The 22,891-nt window shown below is 38.1% G+C and overlaps 1 pseudogene; it reads left to right on the plus strand.

Annotated features, from left to right (window-relative positions):
* The first annotated feature begins 7,157 nt into the window (after positions 1 to 7,157).
* LOC139874470 (transcription initiation factor TFIID subunit 15b-like) lies at positions 7,158 to 20,294 on the plus strand (annotated as a pseudogene).
* Positions 20,295 to 22,891: the final 2,597 nt, after the last annotated feature.

Here is a 22,891-nt window from a genome sequence, read left to right on the forward strand (position 1 = left end):
CTTGTGATGCTCTCTCTATAAAATTCTCCGGCCAATTTAGGTGGAGACCCGTGGTGTCACGGGACACCGCTAGTTTAAAAAAGTTTAGTAGTAAATATCTCGTAAATTGTATAGGACACCACTAAATTTAAATGTATGACTCCATATCCTTTTCAAATCAATAGTTCTTCTTTTAAATTGTATAGAATACGACTAGATTATACTACTCGGCCTCCATATATTTTTCGAATTTATAATTTGATTTAAAGTAAATTATCACTAAAATAGCATTTTAGTACAACTAATACTGAAAAAAATTTATGGACTCCACTGAATTATAATTATGAAATCGCCACTGTCCGCAACACTTTGGCGAACATTCCGACAACAAATAAACCTCTGCTACCATCTACCATGTTCTCTTTACCTACTTCTCCTTTCACCCCAACACCTATAGAAAACTACGATATGGAAACCGCATATTTTCTCGTTTATCATTTATTCACTTCTTTATTTAGTTTCCTCCTTTTAGGAATGTAATTATATGGTCGTATATTTTCCTTGTATACTTCTTGGTACCTATATATGTACCCTGTCGTTGTATGAATTAAACAACTTTTGATTGCCAATTCCTTTATGGTATCAAGAGCAAATCAATAAAATCAAAACATCTTCATTGACTTCCTATGGCAGGAGACAATGAGAAGAACAAAGAACAGGAGGGAGAAACAATCGACCATACTTCTCCCTTCTACTTACACGCTTCTGACTATCCAAAACAGATGCAAGTTAATGACTTGCTAAATGATAGAAACTACAACGATTGGGTAGAAGAGATGAAGAATTTCTTGTTTGCCAAAAACAAGATTGGATTCGTTGATGGCTCGATCAAGAAACCCGTAAAGGAATCCTCAAAATACATGCCGTGGATGCGGTGTGATGCCATGATAAAGGGCTGGTTAACCACAGCCATGGAAAAGGAAATCCGTAGCAGCGTGAAGTACACAAAAACCTCCGCTGACATGTGGAATGATTTAGCCGAACGTTTTGGGAAGGAAAGTGCTCCTAAGGCGTATGAACTGAAACGTTCATTAACTTTGACCAGACAAGAAGGGTTGACCGTATCTGCATATTATACGAAACTTAGGAGTCTGTGGGACGAATTAGAATCGGTACTACCAACACCTCGTTGTGATTGTAGCGGGTGTACATGTGAACTCGGAAAGAAGCTTCAAGAACTGAAAGAAAAAGAGAGAATGTATGAGTTTCTAATGGGACTTGATGAACAATTTAGTGTAATCAAAACTCAGATTTTGGCCATGAAGCCCGCACCAACCCTGAGTACCGCCTACCACCTTGTTGCAGAAGACGAACAACAACGGGTCATTGCTGTCACCAAGCGACCCGTTCAAGAATCAGCTGCTTTTCAGGCTGCCTATCAAGGAAGACAACATGAGAAAGGATGGGCAAGAACCGAGAAGAATTATTCGAACAAAAAGGATGAAAAATGTGGGTTATGTGGAAAAGAAGGTCACAGTAGAGAAGGATGCTTTAAGGAGATTGGGTACCCGGACTGGTGGCCGGGAAAAGTCAAGAAAGACAAAGCTAAACCGAGAGCTGCAATGGTCCAAACTGTAACCGAATCTGGGCCATGTCCCATACCCGGCATGATTGAAGAACAGTACGACATGTTTTTAAAATTCTTTGGAAAGGATCGAGAAGAACCAACAGTGGCTAACGTTGCAGGTAGATCTAATAAAGGTGATGAATGGATCGTTGATTCGGGTGCTACTGAACACATAACACACCAAGAACATTTACTAAAAGACCTGGAAATGGATGTTTTTGAAATGCCAGTCACCATCCCTAATGGTGAATCCATTCCAGTTAAAGGGAAAGGGAACTTAATATTGAAAGGAGCACGAATGATTAAAGGAGTCCTTTTTGTGCCAAATTTTACATGCAATCTATTATCCGTTCATAAATTAACTGAGGAACTAAAATGTGCAGTAACCTTTTTCCCTAAATTCTTTGTGTTACAGGACTTGGAAACGAGGAACTTGATTGGAACGGGTAGCTGTCGTGGCGGTCTTTATCGAATGGGGGGAATAAAGGAAGAAAGAAAGGCAATGACGGTCACTGTAGATTCATGGCACAAGCGACTTGGACATGCACCCCATACCAAACTATCCCGTATTTGTTTTCTTAAAGGTGTTTCCTTAAATTTTAAGAACAAAGTTTGTGATTCTTGCATTAAAGCAAAACTTACTCGTTTACCTTTTCCGTTGAGCTCTATTAAAACGATTGATTGTTTCGATTTGATTCATTGTGATATTTGGGGTAAATATAGGAGACCTTCTCTCACGGGAGCAAATTATTTTTTGACAATAGTCGATGACCATAGTCGGGCGGTTTGGATTTATTTGCTTAAAAATAAATATGAGGCCAGTGATTGTTTGATAAATTTTCATAAGATGGTCACAACGCAATTCGGAAAGTCCATTAAAAGAATTAGGTGTGATAATGGTGGTGAATTTGTTTCTAATTATATGAACCAATTTTATGCCAAACAAGGAATTGTGCTCGAAACGACATGCCCACATACCCCACAACAAAATGGGGTCGTCGAACGAAAGCATAGGCATCTTTTAGAGATTGCTCGGGCTTTGAGATTTGAGGCTAGTCTTCCTAGCACCTTTTGGGGGGAGTGCGTTTTAACTGCAACATACATTATAAATCGGTTACCGTCCAAAGTTATAAACAACATGACCCCTTACGAAGTGTTGCTTGGTCGAGTCCCCGAATATGACCACATGCGTGTTTTTGGTTGCTTGGCCTATTATAGAAACACCGAAACAAACGGGGACAAGTTTGAACCGAGAGGGAAATCGGGTGTGTTTTTGGGTTATCCTCATGGGAAAAGGGGTTATAAGATTTATGACCTTGAAAAAAAGAAAATGGTGATATCTATGGATGTTAAATTTGTTGAAGAAATATTTCCCTTTGCAAATACTGAACCACATCATCATAGGCAAGAACCTGAAATTTTTGATTATATTAATTCATACTGTGATGATGCTAGCAATAATGAAACCGTTAGTAATAAGGGGGCATGTGGGGTACCAATACAAGTAAATGAGAATATTGAAAGGGATTCCACAGAAGGGTGTTTGAATGATCCTTTTGAGAATGGAACAGAAAACGTGGAACCTGAGTTACACGTACAAAATGGTGAAGGAGAAGAACAAATCAACCAACTCAATGAACAACAAATTTTAGAAGAAGAAAGACCGAAAAGAAGTCGAACGCAACCCAAACATTTTAAGGATTATCAAGTTGAGCTTCCCCCTTCGATCGACCACGGACAACCCGTCTCCAACCACCAAAGTTCCACGGTACATCCCCTATCTCATTATGTTTCCTACAATAATTTTTCTGACACTCACAAAGCCTTCTTGTCCGCCATCAACTCGCATGATGAGCCTAAGACCTTTTACCAAGCAGCTAAAAATGAAAGGTGGAAAGAAGCAATGAGAAAAGAAATAGCAGCCCTTGAACAAAACGGTACATGGACGCTAGAGACTTTACCTGAAGGAAAGAAAGCTATTGACTCAAAGTGGGTGTACAAAGTTAAATTTAAACCGAATGGAGAGGTGGAACGATACAAAGCGAGACTCGTGGCAAAGGGGTACACGCAAATGGAGGGCGTAGATTATCACGATACCTTCGCTCCCGTTGCGAAACTAGTAACAGTGAGAACTCTTCTTACTGTTGCCGTAAAGCAGGGATGGGAGATACAACAACTCGACGTTAATAACGCCTTCCTACACGGAGACTTGGAGGAGGAAGTATACATGAAAATACCGCAAGGTTTCGTGAATAAAAATGACACAAGAGTTTGCAAACTTAAAAAGTCCATCTATGGTTTGAAACAAGCCTCTCGAAATTGGTATCACAAGTTCACAAAGTCACTCGCCAGTCTCCATTACGAGCAGTCGAAAGCAGACCATTCGTTATTTATTTACAAGAATGCTAATGTATTTGTGGCTGCACTTATATATGTTGATGATGTGATCCTTGTAGGAAATGATGTGAGACAGATTGAGAGGACTAAATGTCATCTTGACAAAGAATTTAGCATAAAAGACCTTGGCGCTTTGCGATACTTTTTGGGCATAGAAGTTGCAAGGACATCAGAGGGTTTGGTTCTTAGCCAACGGAAGTATACTTTAGATATACTAGAAGATAGCGGTCTACAAGGATGTCGCCCGAGTGCATTTCCAATGGAACCCAACTTAAAACTTGACATGGGAGAGGAAGAGGAGAAAATTGATGCTAAACAATATCGGAGGCTTGTGGGTCGTCTTTTATATTTGCAAGCGACTCGTCCAGACATAACATATTCTGTTAATATCCTAAGTCAGTTTGTTGCGGACCCAAGACGTAATCACATGGAAGCCGCAACCAGGGTTCTTCGCTACCTCAAGACCACGGCTGGTCAAGGCATACTTTTGCCTAAGGAAGGTGGTATAAGTTTAAATTCATATTGTGACTCAGATTGGCTTGGATGTCCTTTTAGTAGACGATCGAGAACCGGTTATCTACTACTATTAGGAGGAGCTCCGATTTCCTGGAAGTCAAAGAAACAGTCTGTTGTATCACGCTCCTCTGCTGAAGCTGAATATCGAGCCATGGCTATATGTGTAAGTGAGGTATTGTGGGTTCGATGGTTGCTTGAAATATTGGATGTTCCTCTTCACGCCCCCACATCATTATTTTGTGACAACCAAGCCGCCAGACACATCGCAAATAACCCGGTTTTTCATGAACGGACGAAGCATGTTGAGATGGATTGTTACTTCGTTCGCGAACGTGTTGAAACAAAGGAAATTAACCCACTGCCTATTGACTCCAAACAACAAATTGCAGATTTGCTTACCAAGCCACTTGGATCGATTCACTTACAAACACTTCTTGGCAAGTTGGGCATTCGAAACTTACATGCGCCAACTTGAGGGGGAGTATAGAAAACTACGATATGGAAACCGCATATTTTCTCGTTTATCATTTATTCACTTCTTTATTTAGTTTCCTCCTTTTAGGAATGTAATTATATGGTCGTATATTTTCCTTGTATACTTCTTGGTACCTATATATGTACCCTGTCGTTGTATGAATTAAACAACTTTTGATTGCCAATTCCTTTAACACCTCCATCCAATCGATTTCAGAAAACAACAGGTAATTATGGACAACGAATCCAAGAAGATGGTGTTTGGATTAAGGTGGAGAGAAGCAAAAAGAAAAACACCAAATCTTATTTCTCCCGTTTAACTAAAACCCCCACAACCTTCAACACATACACATACTAACAATACATACTCCATGCAACAATTAGATTCAATCCCTCATCAACTCACATCTACCATCAATTCAAAAACCGTGAAAACACAAACATGTTAATCAAAAAATATGGTAACCCAAACGTCATTCCAAACAAAAACTCAAACATCATCTCCTTCATGTTCTTCAATTTTCTAGACAACTGGAACTCAATCGACCTATGGAAATTGTTTAAACAATATGGAGATATCAAAGAAGTCTACATCCCTAAAAAGAAACTAAAAAGCGGGAAGAGGTTTGGATTCGCTAGATTTCAGGTATTCCAGACCATCAAATCGATTCCATGGAAAGAAAAGTCAATATGGTTGAAGCGGGCAATCAACTCCCTAGAGTATATAAAGCTTGGGATCGCAACAATCCTCACACAAATATACCGAAGAAAAACACATCGACTAGGAATAACAATATACAACCTGGTCATGTGCCTAATAAGTTTGTAGATGAACGAAGATATTCGGATGTTATCTACAAGAACACCAAACAACATGTACCATTCGAACCAAAAAATAACAACCTGAATAACAATAATTAATAAAGATGAAAAGGTATTCACAATTGATATTGAACACGATGATACACTATATGACATATTGGGACACGTTGTAATCGGCGGTGTAAAAAAAATCGAATATCTCGAATTTTTCTGTGAACTCTGCAACATTGAAGGACTTGATGGATTTGCAATCAAATACCTCGGAGGACGTGAGGTAATGCTAATCTATGAAGACAAAAATGTTGCCCTGCATATGCTTGATGACGAAAAACATCCCCTTTGGCAATGGCTCGATAACATCTGAGCCTGGGATCCTGAAGAATATATATCATCAGGTTGATTAGTTTGGCTAAAAATCAACGGTGTTCCGATAACAACCTGGACTGAAAAGACATTTTCATCAGTCGCTGGTTAGTAGAACTTGCTAACTCTTAGCTCTCAAGTAAAAGTTAAGATAAAATGTTTGCAGACATTTTCCCTTTCATTCAGCAAGCTTGTTTTATCAATAATGGAAGTAACGAGCAAATCTGCGATCAGTTAATGAAAGTAGCACTTGGTGGTTACATACGAGGATTTCATACCAAGGTATTAATATTAAGTTTCGCATTAGTTTTCCACTTTCATACAATGGCTTATGGTCTGTAGCGAATAAACTTGACATCAAGTTTTAGTGCATGAAAATGGAAAAAGTTCTGATGATGTATTCTTACTTCTTTGCCCAACTTTCCAATTTCGTCGATATTGTAATCTATCGCATCAATCTTCTTTTTTAAATGGTGTTCGTTTTTCGCAACTGAAAGTCGGATTTAAAAAAAGGATAGAAATGAGATAATGTTTGTAAGTCAACTCAACATGTTTTGACCCAAACCAAGAACTGCCCATTTTGTCCGCTTACCTGATGAAAAAGACTGAAAGATTTTTAAAAAATAAAAATAAAAATAAAAAAGATGATAGTGTTAGTAAGTCAATCCAACCTATTTTGACTTGAATCAAGAACTGCCCATTTTGAAATGTTACCTGACCAAAGCAAAGCATTTCAGTCATACGATACCCAACCGGTTATGGGTCGAGGGTAACAATTCTAAGCTCTATTACAGGATGCGATGATCAAAGATACATTGGAAAGGGCGAGAGAACCACAACTTGATCTAAAAGCATATTTGAAGGATGCTTATTAGTGACAAAACAGATAGCTTACATGTGAACCGAGTTTCAATAGATTCCAACACTAACCTGTTCGAACTCGAACACATTCGAGTTCAATTGCTTTACGTTCGAAGAAATGGGTGTCATAAGACTTCTTTTTCCATTGGGTGTTCGAACAATTGAATCTAAAACGCATCAAGATGTTGACAAAGAGAAAGTTATAGTATCAAAACCTTGATGTGTTTTAGATTCAATCGTTCGTAAACTAAATGGAAAAAAACGAACTCCCATTTGTTCGAGCAGGAAGCAAGTGAACTCAAATGTTTTCGAATTTGAACATGTTCGTGTTCGAACTTAATTTACATGTATTTGTTTTCTTGGCCACAATCGCGGAACAAGTGATTACGAGTCGTTCGAGCTAAGCCGTGTGCAAGTCTCTTGAACGAATAGTGTACTTTGTTTAAAAAATAAAATAAAAAAATATGCTTTTAGATCAATAAAGGTGGTGGGCGCAGTGATGGTGGTAGTTACAATAGCCAATAGGGGTGGTGATAGAGGTGGTTACAATAAAGGTGGTGGTGGTGGGCGCAGTGATGGTGGTAGTTACAATAGGGGTGGTGATAGAGGTAGTAGAGGGAACTACGATGGTGGTAGTGGTGGTGGTAGTAGAGGAAATAGTGATTCCTATGGTGGTAGCAGCGACGGTTATGGTCAGACTGCTGCAGGTGGTTATGGTGGATCTGATAGTAGCTATCCTCTACCACCTAGTTATGGAACAGATGTTGTACCCCCACCTGCTAGCTATAATGGTGGACCAAATTCATATCCACCTGCTAGCTATAATAGTGCTGGTTACGGTGGTGATTCTTTGCCTGATAATAGTCGTGGTGGTGGTGGTCAGGGCGGTTCAGGTGGTGGATATGGCGGTGGTGCACCACAGAGTCAAGGTGGTTATGGTGGTGCACCTGCTGAAACACCTGTAAAGGTTAAACAGTGTGATGAAACTTGTGATGATTCATGTGATAATGCACGTATCTATATTTCGAATTTGCCTCCAGATGTTACTGTTGATGAGTTGAGAGAGCTATTTGGAGGCATTGGACAGGTACATATAGTTATTCCTTTAACTTATAAATGGGTTGATTTGGATTTTCCCTTATCTTAAACGGGTCAAATGGGCGAAATCATGAAATGGTAATAGTTAAAGGGGAACGGGTCATATGGCTTTATAAGTTGTCTAATTTATGATATTCAATGACTTGAATTGTTTTTAATAACATCTATGGCTTTGAGATCTTTATCAGCCCCTTATATTATTTTAAAAAAATCTTAGTATAAGGTCTGTCGACTCAATCTGGAGTGGGTGGTTTTTTTATTATAAAATTTGACCACTTTGATCCGTTTTGGCTTGTTACCCGGCCCACCCAGCTTGTGAACTCTACTCTATGATGTTCTTTTATCTTAGTTTAACGAGATGTTGAATGACAAATGTTAATATATGTTGTGTTTTTAGGTTGAAAGAATTAAGCAAAAGCGAGGCTATAAGGACCAGTGGCCATATAACATTAAGCTTTACACTGATGAAAAAGGAAAAAAACAAAGGAGATGGTGCTTTGGTCTATGAGGATCCTTCTGCTGCACATTCTGCTGGTGGATTAGACAACAGTACGCCTTTTTAATAAAATCTTATTTTAGCTTATGTTAATTTATAATGCTGGTACTTATAATTTTTTTTTTTTTATCAGATTATGAAATTAGAGGTTACAAAATTAGTGTCGGAATGGCTGAAAAATCTGCTCCAAGGCCTCCTCCTGCACAAGGGTATGTGTAATGATATTCCAACTTGTGATTATGTGTGGATTTGGTTTTGTTTAGTATTGGGATCCTTTAGTCTGTAACTCATTTCAGTGGTTTAGAATACTGTATTGTTTATTATAATTTTCATTTTCGTGGTGATATTATATATGGTTGAAATTCTGTATTGAAAGTTATCTTGTCATATGATTAGCAAATGGTTTAATGAATGGTTATACAACTGGATTTTTTTTCTAAAATACCTTTATGATATGTTTCTATGGATTCATACATTACTTAATTTTATTATCAGGTAAATTATACCATAGGTATATGCTAGTATAAATGTAGAATGGTATAAAAAGAATATGATTTACTAAATGCATAATTTTCAATGGATTCCCGTTTTTTAATTTGATTCATGTGGTATTCTAGTACTGTTTAAACTGATCATTTATTTGCATAATGATGGTGCTTATATCAAATTGTATGATTGTTACTACTATAATCATATTTAACTTCCCTCTGTTATACTTGATGGTAAATGGCACTATGTATATTTTTTTATATGGGGTATATATTACCCTTAATAGATGGAGTTAGTTTTGTGTCTCTTGAATTTTGGTTCTATTCGTATACTCACGCTGGTTGTTTGTGCAGTGGTGGCGGTGGAAGAGGTGTGACACGAATCAAAGGAGTGGTAAGGTGTATCGGCGTCGATCTAGACAAATTGAAGGTGTTGCTGGCAATTGATTAATAAGTTAAGGGGGGTAAAGTGTTTTATTAGCGTAAGTCTAGATTTATTTATTTAGCAGTAATATGTTTTCTTTCATAGCGATTGTGTTTCCTTTTATATGTTTTCTTGTGGACCAAGTTGGAATTAAGAATAAATAGAGAAGATAGGAATAGATTAGGGCATCGAATTATTGAATTAGTCAGACATCGAGTCTTGGAGAGCCTACAATCTCGAACTGTAGGAAATCAGTTATTTTATTATTTGTTTTTCTTTCATTCAGTAATAAAATTCCAACTTGATTCTTATCAATTGGTACCAGAGCGTTTCGATTCTGGGTAAAGAATAAAAAAACAACTGTTCATCGGCGGCTACTGTTCATCGGCGGCTACTGTTCATCAGGGAAAAAAAATTCTTATAGGTTGCTACTACTAAGAGTTATGGCCAAAAAGGTTGCAGAGTTAGATGCTGAAGTCAGTCAATACCAAACTGAAAATTTGGCGCGATTTGCTACTTTGGAGAAGAAAATAGCTTCTGAAGTTGAGGCGTTAAGATTGGAAGCTGATCAACGACACGAGGAGTTGAAGAAATTAATTCAGACCTTGGGATCGAAGAAAACTTCACCCAAGAAACCTGAAAACGTTGATCCACGAAAGAATTTCATCAAGACAACTAACTACGGGCCTCGTTATGATGATTTTGGGTTTGAGATGCCGCAATACCATGCAGAGACTAGTACTGGAGGAGGGAGGAAAAAGGGTGTTGAATACATTGAGGTTCGAGATTCGAATAATTATGATTTTGATGAGGAGAATGATGAGAAGCAGTATAAAAGGGTGTATAAACATCAACCGAGGTTTCAAACTGAGGTTGAGACAGCTTCACATCTCATGGGAACTAGAGGAGGGTATCAAGGGTATGACCATCGAATGAAGAAGTTGAAGATGCCTATATTCAATGGACAAGATGCTTACGGGTGGATTTATCGAGTTGAATGTTATTTTGAAATTCAGGGAATTCCGCCACAAGAATATTTAAGAGCAGCTGCAATTTGTATGGAATGGGAGGCATTATCATGGTACCGTTGGAGCGAAAACCGTACTCCGTTTTATTCATGGGACGGGTTTAAAAGACAGATGTTAATACACTTTCAACATTCTCAAGGAGGAAGCCTATACGAGCAATTTTTGGCTATCAATCAAGAAGGATCAGCAAGTGAGTATGTTGCTTTGTTCGAAAAATAGCATGTCAGTTGGTTGGGGTGTCTGAAAGTGTACTAGAAGCAACTTTTATAAAAGGACTCCAACCTGAATTGAAGTCTGCTGTTCGAGTTTTGAAACCCGAAGGATTGGCCCATGTAATGGAATTAGCAGTGTCGATTGAAGAAAATAAGTTTGATGATGGGTTTTCACGATCCAGAGGAGCAATTTCTCATTCTAATACAACAGGTAACTCCAATTTTAATCGTAATGTTAGCATGGGAACATCTCGTACTATGAACCCCTTTGTTTCAACAAAGGATAAGAAAGGGACAACATATACAAATCATCCGGGGCAATTTAAAAGACTTACTGAAAAAGAGTGGCTGAAAAACGAGCGAAGGGATTGTGTTACAAATGTGATGAAAAGTTTGGGCCAGGACATCAATGTGCTAGTAAGACATTAAAAGTCTTGTTGATTGATGAACAAGACGAGTTCGATGAAGATGAGCATGATGAAGCTCATGTTCACTTGGATTCGGTGGAGGTTTCCCTTAATAGTGGGGTTTACACCCCCGCATACCATGAAAATTCGTGAAAGAATAGGTGGTTCGGATATTGTGGTTCTGATTGATAGTGGGGCAACTCACAATTTTTTGTCAAAACGTTTAGTGGAACGCTTAGGGTTGCTTGTTTCATATTCGGGTCTGTTGGTGTAATATTAGGTAATGGTAATTATGACAGGAGCTGTGGAGAGTGCAAAGGGGTGCTCATCTCTTTTCCCGAATTACAAGTAGTTGAAGATTTTTACCTTCTAGAGTTAGGAAGTACAGATGCAATTCTTGGTTTTAAGTGGTTACGAACACTTGGTGATATGTTTGTTAACTGGAAGGAATTATTGATGTCGTTTACTACCCACAGAAAAGTTACCATTAAAGGAGATCCTGGGTTGTGTCGGTCCTTGGTATCGTTAAAGTCTATCATTCGTACTATACAAAGCGAAAAAGAAGGTTTTTTGGTTGAGTTAAATAGTTTGGAAGATTCAAATTTGTCCTCACATGATTTGCTTACTACCGCTGACTTCTCAGGCTTATTGGGGAAATTCGAAGATGTATTTAATCTTCCTCATGGGTTGCCTCCACACCGGGGTCACGAACACTCCATCAATCTTAAAAATGGTAGTATACCGATTAGTGTTCGTCCTTACAGGTATCCGCATGTTCAGAAGGATGAAATTGAAAGATTGGTACAGGAGATGCTCGAGGCAGGTATTATCCAACCTAGTTGTAGTCCTTTTTCCAGTCCTGTATTATTAGTTAAGAAGAAGGATGGAAGTTGGAGGTTTTGTATAGATTATCGGGCATTAAATCGGGCTACTGTACTTGATAAATTTCCAATACCTGTGATCGATGAACTATTAGATAAGTTGTACGGAGCTACCATATTTTCTAAAATTGATTCAAAGTCGGGTTATCATCAGATTCGGATGAAGAGTGAAGACGTTCCTAAGACTGCTTTTCGAACGCACCATGGTCATTACGAGTTTCTTGTTATGCCTTTCGGCCTAACCAATGCTCCTGCAATGTTTCAGTCTTTAATGAATAAGGTTTTTCAGCCTTTTTTACGTAAGTTTGTACTAGTATTTTTTGATGATATATTAGTTTACAGCAAGAACGCCACTGAACATTATAATCAATTGCTTGAGGTATTCAATGTTTTGCGAAAACACCAGTTATATGCTAACAAGAAAAAATGTTCTTTTGCCCAAGAAAAGATAAGAGTATTTGGGGCATATTGTATCAGGCAATGGTGTTGAAGCTGATCCGTCTAAAGTTTCAGCAATGTTAGAATGGCCAATTCCTAAGAACTTGCGAGAACTTCGAGGTTTTTTAGGTCTCACGGGATATTACAGAAAGTTTGTTAAAGATTATGGGAAGATAGCTCGGGGGCTGACTGAACAGTTAAAAAAAGACGGCTTTAATTGGAATAATGAGGCGACTCAAGCGTTTAGAGATCTATAAGATGCCATGACAAGAGTTCCTGTACTTGCGTTGCCTGATTTCAACAAAGAATTTTTAATAGAAACTGATGCTTCCGGTCAAGGATTAGGCGCGGTATTAATGCAAGAAGGAAGACCCATAGCATTTTTTAGTCAGGTTTTGGGTTCCCGAGCTAGGCTAAAATCGGTGTACGAGAGGGAACTAATGGCAATTGTGCTAGCCATTCAAAAATGGAGACCATGCCTAGTGGGAAGGCATTTTGTGGTTCGGACCGATCAACGAAGTTTAAAGTACCTGCTCGAACAAAGACTGGTCACGGAAGAATATCAGAATGGATATCTAAATTATTAGGTTATGATTTTGATATTCAGTTTAAACCGGGTATTGAAAATAAAGCAGTTGATGCTTTATCACGAAGAGCAGAAACAGTAAGTTGTAGTGCCCTCTCCATTCCACGAGTTCAAAATTGGGAGGATATGATTAATGAGCTGAATAAAGATCTTGATTTGGAATTGATTCGTCAAAAAATTAGAAATGGAGATGATAGGATAGCCAATTACAGACTGGAGGATGAACGATTATTGTACCAGGGTCGCTTAGTGTTACCTCGTTCATCAAAATGGATTTTAAAACTATTTCAAGAGTTTCATTGTAGCGTTATCGGAGGTCACGCGGGTGTAACAAAAGCTTACCAACGAATGGCGGCTGAAGTGTATTGGGTTGGTATGAGACAAGATGTTGCAAAATTCGTGGCTGAATGTGATGTTTGTCAGAGAAACAAATATTCAAATATGTTACCAGGAGGATTAATATAACCTTTGGAAGTACCTGATCAAGTTTGGAGTGATATAACAATGGATTTTATTGATGGGTTACCCCGATCCGAAGGATTTACAATAGTTTTGGTTGTGGTTGATCGTTTAAGCAAGTATGCACATTTTATTTCTCTAAAATACCCATATACTGCTGTCACGGTGGCTGCTGTCTTTCTGCGAGAAATAGTCAGATTACATGGTATTCCAAACTTTATTGTCACGGACAGAGATAAGGTATTTTTGAGTACCTTTTGGAAGGAGTTGTTCAAAATGCAAGGTTCAAATCTTAAGTATAGTACCGCGTACCACCCACAAACGGATGGACAAACTGAGGTAGTTAACAGGAGCATTGAGGCATATTTGAGATGTTTCACTTCTAACACAACAAAAAAATGGTCTAGATGGTTATCTTGGGCAGAATATTGGTACAACACTTCGTATCATTCATCAACAAACACTACACCATTTAAAATCTTGTATGGACGTGACCCACCCCGTCTAATTCGTTATGGGAGTAGCTCAACTCCGTTGTTTGAGGTAGACAAATATCTAGATGAGAGAGACCAAATACTGCAAGAATTGAAAGAACAATTAGCGATAGTCCAGCAAAGTATGAAGATGAAAGCTGATTTACATCGTAGAGATGTACAGTTTGAGATTGGGGAGATGGTTTACTTGAAATTAAGGCCTTATAGGCAACGCTCACTTGTCAATAGAAGGAATGAAAAGCTTGCCCCGAGATATTATGGACCCTATGAAATTATTGAGCATATTGGAAAGGTAGCTTACCAACTGAAGTTACCTGATTCAGCATCTATACATCCTGTATTCCACGTCTCACAACTCAAAAGAGTGGTGGGAACACATGTGACAGATCAGGAGCTGCCGATTGGATTAACCAATGAAATGGAGGTTGTATTGCAACCTGATACAGTGATGGGCATTCGTGCAGGCAAAACAAAGAGGCAAGAAAAAGAAGTGTTGATTCATTGGAAGAACTTACCTGTTTATGAGGCCACATCGGAACCATATAAGAATATACAGCTGCAATTTCCAGATTTCCACCTTGAGGACAAGGTGATACTTTGGGAACGGGGTAATGATACGAATCAAAGGAGTGGTAAGGTGTATCGGCGTCGATCTAGACAAATTGAAGGTGTTGCTGGCAATTGATTAATAAGTTAAGGGGGGTAAAGTGTTTTATTAGCTTAAGTCTAGATTTATTTATTTAGCAGTAATATGTTTTCTTTCATAGCGATTGTGTTTCCTTTTATATGTTTTCTTGTGGACCAAGTTGGAATTAAGAATAAATAGAGAAGATAGGAATAGATTAGGGCATCGAATTATTGAATTAGTCAGACATCGAGTCTTGGAGAGCCTACAATCTCGAACTGTAGGAAATCAGTTATTTTATTATTTGTTTTTCTTTCATTCAGTAATAAAATTCCAACTTGATTCTTATCAATTGGTACCAGAGCGTTTCGATTCTGGGTAAAGAATAAAAAAACAACTGTTCATCGGCGGCTACTGTTCATCGGCGGCTACTGTTCATCAGGGAAAAAAAATTCTTATAGGTTGCTACTACTAAGAGTTATGGCCAAAAAGGTTGCAGAGTTAGATGCTGAAGTCAGTCAATACCAAACTGAAAATTTGGCGCGATTTGCTACTTTGGAGAAGAAAATAGCTTCTGAAGTTGAGGCGTTAAGATTGGAAGCTGATCAACGACACGAGGAGTTTAAGAAATTAATTCAGACCTTGGGATCGAAGAAAACTTCACCCAAGAAACCTGAAAACGTTGATCCACGAAAGAATTTCATCAAGACAACTAACTACGGGCCTCGTTATGATGATTTTGGGTTTGAGATGCCGCAATACCATGCAGAGACTAGTACTGGAGGAGGGAGGAAAAAGGGTGTTGAATACATTGAGGTTCGAGATTCGAATAATTATGATTTTGATGAGGAGAATGATGAGAAGCAGTATAAAAGGGTGTATAAACATCAACCGAGGTTTCAAACTGAGGTTGAGACAGCTTCACATCTCATGGGAACTAGAGGAGGGTATCAAGGGTATGACCATCGAATGAAGAAGTTGAAGATGCCTATACTCAATGGACAAGATGCTTACGGGTGGATTTATCGAGTTGAATGTTATTTTGAAATTCAGGGAATTCCGCCACAAGAATATTTAAGAGCAGCTGCAATTTGTATGGAATGGGAGGCATTATCATGGTACCGTTGGAGCGAAAACCGTACTCCGTTTTATTCATGGGACGGGTTTAAAAGAAAGATGTTAATACACTTTCAACATTCTCAAGGAGGAAGCCTATACGAGCAATTTTTGGCTATCAATCAAGAAGGATCAGCAAGTGAGTATGTTGCTTTGTTCGAAAAATAGCATGTCAGTTGGTTGGGGTGTCTGAAAGTGTACTAGAAGCAACTTTTATAAAAGGACTCCAACCTGAATTGAAGTCTGCTGTTCTAGTTTTGAAACCCGAAGGATTGGCCCATGTAATGGAATTAGCAGTGTCGATTGAAGAAAATAAGTTTGATGATGGGTTTTCACGATCCAGAGGAGCAATTTCTCATTCTAATACAGCAGTAACTCCAATTTTAATCGTAATGTTAGCATGGGAACATCTCGTACTATGAACCCCTTTGTTTCAACAAAGGATAAGAAAGGGACAACATATACAAATCATCCGGGGCAATTTAAAAGACTTACTGAAAAAGAGTGGCTGAAAAATGAGCGAAGGGATTGTGTTACAAATGTGATGAAAAGTTTGGGCCAGGACATCAATGTGCTAGTAAGACATTAAAAGTCTTGTTGATTGATGAACAAGACGAGTTCGATGAAGATGAGCATGATGAAGCTCATGTTCACTTGGATTCGGTGGAGGTTTCCCTTAATAGTGGGGTTTACACCCCCGCATACCATGAAAATTCATGAAAGAATAGGTGGTTCGAATATTGTGGTTCTGATTGATAGTGGGGCAACTCACAATTTTTTGTCAAAATGTTTAGTGGAACGCTTAGGGTTGCTTGTTTCATATTCGGGTCTGTTGGTGTAATATTAGGTAATGGTAATTATGACAGGAGCTGTGGAGAGTGCAAGGGGGTGCTCATCTCTTTTCTCGAATTACAAGTAGTTGAAGATTTTTACCTTCTAGAGTTAGGAAGTACAGATGCAATTCTTGGTTTTAAGTGGTTACGAACACTTGGTGATATGTTTGTTAACTGGAAGGAATTATTGATGTCGTTTACTACCCACAGAAAAGTTACCATTAAAGGAGATCCTGGGTTGTGTCGGTCCTTGGTATCGTTAAAGTCTATCATTCGTACTATACAAAGCGAAAAAGAAGGTTTTTTGGTTGAGTTAAATAGTTTGGAAGATTCAAATTTGTCCTCACATGATTTGCTTACTACCGCTGACTTCTCAGGCTTATTGGGGAAATTCGAAGATGTATTTAATCTTCCTCATGGGTTGCCTCCACACCGGGGTCACGAACACTCCATCAATCTTAAAAATGGTAGTATACCGATTAGTGTTCGTCCTTACAGGTATCCGCATGTTCAGAAGGATGAAATTGAAAGATTGGTACAGGAGATGCTCGAGGCAGGTATTATCCAACCTAGTTGTAGTCCTTTTTCCAGTCCTGTATTATTAGTTAAGAAGAAGGATGGAAGTTGGAGGTTTTGTATAGATTATCGGGCATTAAATCGGGCTACTGTACTTGATAAATTTCCAATACTTGTGATCGATGAACTATTAGATGAGTTGTACGGAGCTACCATATTTTCTAAAATTGATTCAAAGTCGGGTTATCATCAGATTCGGATGAAGAGTGAAGACGTTCCTAAGACTGCTTTTCGAACGCACCATGGTCATTACGAGTTTCTTGTTATGCCTTTCGGCCTAACCAATGCTCCTGCAATGTTTCAGTCTTTAATGAATAAGGTTTTTCAGCCTTTTTTACGTAAGTTTGTACTAGTATTTTTTGATGATATATTAGTTTACAGCAAGAACGCCACTGAACATTATAATCAATTGCTTGAGGTATTCAATGTTTTGCGAAAACACCAGTTATATGCTAACAAGAAAAAATGTTCTTTTGCCTAAGAAAAGATAAGAGTATTTGGGGCATATTGTATCAGGCAATGGTGTTGAAGCTGATCCGTTTAAAGTTTCAGCAATGTTAGAATGGCCAATTCCTAAGAACTTGCGAGAACTTCGAGGTTTTTTAGGTCTCACGGGATATTACAGAAAGTTTGTTAAAGATTATGGGAAGATAGCTCGGGGGCTGACTGAACAATTAAAAAAAGACGGCTTTAATTGGAATAATGAGGCGACTCAAGCGTTTAGAGATCTATAAGATGCCATGACAAGAGTTCCTGTACTTGCGTTGCCTGATTTCAACAAAGAATTTTTAATAGAAACTGATGCTTCCGGTCAAGGATTAGGCGCGGTATTAATGCAAGAAGGAAGACCCATAGCATTTTTTAGTCAGGTTTTGGGTTCCCGAGCTAGGCTAAAATCGGTGTACGAGAGGGAACTAATGGCAATTGTGCTAGCCATTCAAAAATGGAGACCATGCCTAGTGGGAAGGCATTTTGTGGTTCCGACCGATCAACGAAGTTTAAAGTACCTGCTCGAACAAAGACTGGTCACGGAAGAATATCAGAATGGATATCTAAATTATTAGGTTATGATTTTGATATTCAGTTTAAACCGGGTATTGAAAATAAAGCAGTTGATGCTTTATCACGAAGAGCAGAAACAGTAAGTTGTAGTGCCCTCTCCATTCCACGAGTTCAAAATTGGGAGGATATGATTAATGAGCTGAATAAAGATCTTGATTTGGAATTGATTCGTCAAAAAATTAGAAATGGAGATGATAGGATAGCCAATTACAGACTGGAGGATGAACGATTATTGTACCAGGGTCGCTTAGTGTTACCTCGTTCATCAAAATGGATTTTAAAACTATTTCAAGAGTTTCATTGTAGCGTTATCGGAGGTCACGCGGGTGTAACAAAAGCTTACCAACGAATGGCGGCTGAAGTGTATTGGGTTGGTATGAGACAAGATGTTGCAAAATTCGTGGCTGAATGTGATGTTTGTCAGAGAAACAAATATTCAAATATGTTACCAGGAGGATTAATATAACCTTTGGAAGTACCTGATCAAGTTTGGAGTGATATAACAATGGATTTTATTGATGGGTTACCCCGATCCGAAGGATTTACAGTAGTTTTGGTTGTGGTTGATCGTTTAAGCAAGTATGCACATTTTATTTCTCTAAAATACCCGTATACTGCTGTCACGGTGGCTGCTGTCTTTCTGCGAGAAATAGTCAGATTACATGGTATTCCAAACTTTATTGTCACGGACAGAGATAAGGTATTTTTGAGTACCTTTTGGAAGGAGTTGTTCAAAATGCAAGGTTCAAATCTTAAGTATAGTACCGCGTACCACCCACAAACGGATGGACAAACTGAGGTAGTTAACAGGAGCATTGAGGCATATTTGAGATGTTTCACTTCTAACACACCAAAAAAATGGTCTAGATGGTTATCTTGGGCAGAATATTGGTACAACACTTCGTATCATTCATCAACAAACACTACACCATTTAAAATCTTGTATGGACGTGACCCACCCCGTCTAATTCGTTATGGGAGTAGCTCAACTCCGTTGTTTGAGGTAGACAAATATCTAGATGAGAGAGACCAAATACTGCAAGAATTGAAAGAACAATTAGCGATAGTCCAGCAAAGTATGAAGATGAAAGCTGATTTACATCGTAGAGATGTACAGTTTGAGATTGGGGAGATGGTTTACTTGAAATTAAGGCCTTATAAGCAACGTTCACTTGTCAATAGAAGGAATGAAAAGCTTGCCCCGAGATATTATGGACCCTATGAAATTATTGAGCATATTGGAAAGGTAGCTTACCAACTGAAGTTACCTGATTCAGCATCTATACATCCTGTATTCCACGTCTCACAACTCAAAAGAGTGGTGGGAACACATGTGACAGATCAGGAGCTGCCGATTGGATTAACCAATGAAATGGAGGTTGTATTGCAACCTGATACAGTGATGGGCATTCGTGCAGGCAAAACAAAGAGGCAAGAAAAAGAAGTGTTGATTCGTTGGAAGAACTTACCTGTTTATGAGGCCACATCGGAACCATATAAGAATATACAGCTGCAATTTCCAGATTTCCACCTTGAGGACAAGGTGATACTTTGGGAACGGGGTAATGATACAAATCAAAGGAGTGGTAAGGTGTATCGGTGTCGATCTAGACAAATTGAAGGTGTTGCTGGCAATTGATTAATAAGTTAAGGGGGTAAAGTGTTTTATTAGCTTAAGTCTAGATTTATTTATTTAGCAGTAATATGTTTTCTTTCATAGCGATTGTGTTTCCTTTTATATGTTTTCTTGTGGACCAAGTTGGAATTAAGAATAAATAGAGAAGATAGGAATAGATTAGGGCATCGAATTATTGAATTAGTCAGACATTCAGTCTTGGAGAGCCTACAATCTTGAACTGTAGGAAATCAGTTATTTTATTATTTGTTTTTCTTTCATTCAGTAATAAAATTCCAACTTGATTCTTATCAAGGTAGTGGCTACGGTGGTGGTGGTGGTGGACGCAGAGACAACTACAGAGATGGTGGACCAGATAGGAATTCTCACGGTGGAAACCGCTCTCGGCCATATTGAATATCACCCGACCAATATAATTAGTAAAACTTTGAACAAAAAGAGAAGACTTTATTGTAGTCGATTGCAGGGAGATTAAGAGGTAGGTTGTATCCACTTGCCCCTTTTCTCCTTTTACTTTTGCAAATTGTTGAGTTGCTGGGATTATTGATCTCTGAATTGTGTTAATGTTTTTATAGAGGCCTGTGCCAAGTGGATGATATATGTACTCCAAATGCTGTTATAAGGTAGGTTTAAAATTTTTCAGGTGAGTTTTGTTTTTGGATAACCAGATACTGCTAGTTAAAGATGATCATTTATTACACTAGTAAAAGACTTAGAGAGCATAATTTGTCAAAAAAAAAAAAAAAAAATGCTGGTTACATATCTTTTATTGCTAAGGTTGATGAGAATGTATGAATTGGGCCCAAAGGCTAGTGCTTATGATAGAAGTTTGAAACCGGTTTCAAATCTGCCCTGTTTCGCTTGAAACCCTTTTCAGGCATTAGTTACAATGGCCTATAAAGGCTAGTTGTAATTCATCTTTTTTGGTCTGTTCTCTCTTAAGAATCTCCTGGGCTCACAGAAGCAAATGACTAAACGTAACTACGCATGCCTGTTAAAGCATTCACGGAGAAATTGTTTTTATCATGGTAAGTATGTAATATATAATTTGTCTCGAGCCATCTGATTGTTGTTCACTCGATGTTGAAGAAGATGAAGTTGAATATGCCGTCTATAGTACCCTACTGTCGCTGGTTTCGACATTTGACGTATCAAGCAGTCCTTTATGGCGTCTTGGTTTACCATAATTCCATGTGCTTTCCCTTAACTTTTATCTTTACATATCGTCTCTGCATAAAGTATGTGCATATCAAGTGGTTTTTTGTTTGTATCTATGGAGCAGAGAGGGGAAGGAGCGCAAAAGGATTATTTCAGAAACGATTGATGATTTGACTATCTTCCTAACGACTTTTTCCGCTCATAAGTAGAGAAATTATCTATATGTAAAACCGTATGTATGATATCCTTGGCTCTCAATTATGTGTCAATCATGTTTTAAGCTCTTAATCTACAATTTTTACAGCAATATCGTTATTCTAAAAAATGATTTTTATTTAGCTTTAGTCATACTCTTGTGACTTTATTTTGGTAAGTTGTTTCAACAAGTTTTTGACTTTTTGTTTTCTGTTAGCATCATTCTTCAAACAGTTGTATACCACTTCACACTATAGATCATCGAACAAAGCTAATGCAATATGATTAATACTGATGGCAAAATCACCTAATTTGGTTATCCCAATCCAGTAGACAAAATTGATCACTCTGGTTTGGTACTTCAGTATGGTCGTGAATTTGGCTGCTCAGGGTCATCTCTTCCGTTTGAGTACCTCATGGCCCATATTGAGTTCGTGTTCGAACAAAGACGTGTTCGAATTCGAGTTTGAACAAATTACCTCATGTTCGTACAAAAAGTTGTTCGAGCACTTGTTTTAAGTGGTCAACAAGTTTATTGTCGAACTCAGAGTGATGCTTGTTTTAGTTCTTTCCATAATTGGGTGATATTTGTTTGAATACAAATTCTTTGCTCCTAAATTATTTACGAAACCTTGTGCTTCAACATTGAAGTAAGTGATATGAATATATCAAAAAGAACTGAAAAAAGTATTGCAGCCACTAAGATTTGTACATCTCTTGAAACCATTATAGAAGGGAGGTGATCCTCAGACACCATTTTTTGATCCATCTACACGTGATTCACTATCATACCCTTAATTAAACTTAGAATAATAATATAAGTTCAATTCCCTAGATTAATTTATGGGTATAATTGTGAATTTATGGGACAAAAGTGTAGCTAGATCAAAAAGTTGTGTGTTAAAATCCCCTTCCATAGAACATGTTGCGTAGTAAGTGGTATAAATACATTACAAAAATGGGTTTGCCGGATTCCCTGTCGGATTTTGGCTACCGGGTGTTTAGTTGTTGGGAGGTGGTTCTCTAGGTTTGCTGTAATGTTGGTGTCGCTATCTCCACTTTCTTTGTGGTCGCTTATCGTCCTGGGTGTTACAACGTTGTTGCCGCTGTTGTAGAATTGTTAGTTCCGAAAATTCAAGGTTTGTCGAGGTGGTCTCTCGAGGGCTTTTCAACCGCCCGTACGGAGGTTTAATCTGTTTGATGGGTGACTTCTTCGGTTTGATGATCTCAAAGTGAGTGTTCTTTGATTTCCCGGTGGTCGTTGCTTGCAGGTTGGTTGATGGTACGGTTCCGTTATCTCTGACACCTTTTCACTACCGTTTTCTGATCAAAAACAACTTCTAAAATTTTGCTTAAACCAAGAAACTGACATATGAATACCAAGAACATAAGTTTTGATATTTTTCTAAACCTTGAATCTGAGCAAAATGACAGACGGACATTCCCTTAATCGATATATAGTAATAAGAGAAAATAAGAGTTTTGTCTTCAAATAGATGTTGAAATTTTAAATTTCCATTTTGATTGTTCACATACACATTTTTTTCAAATTAAATTTTGTTAAGAAATTATACTTAGGTCACTAAATTTTTAAAGTAAATTCAATTAAAAACTTGACTGAGACCGGGCCGATTTTGAAT

This window comes from Rutidosis leptorrhynchoides, chromosome 11 (genome assembly GCF_046630445.1).
Source record: "Rutidosis leptorrhynchoides isolate AG116_Rl617_1_P2 chromosome 11, CSIRO_AGI_Rlap_v1, whole genome shotgun sequence".
NCBI classification, from domain to species: domain Eukaryota; kingdom Viridiplantae; phylum Streptophyta; class Magnoliopsida; order Asterales; family Asteraceae; genus Rutidosis; species Rutidosis leptorrhynchoides.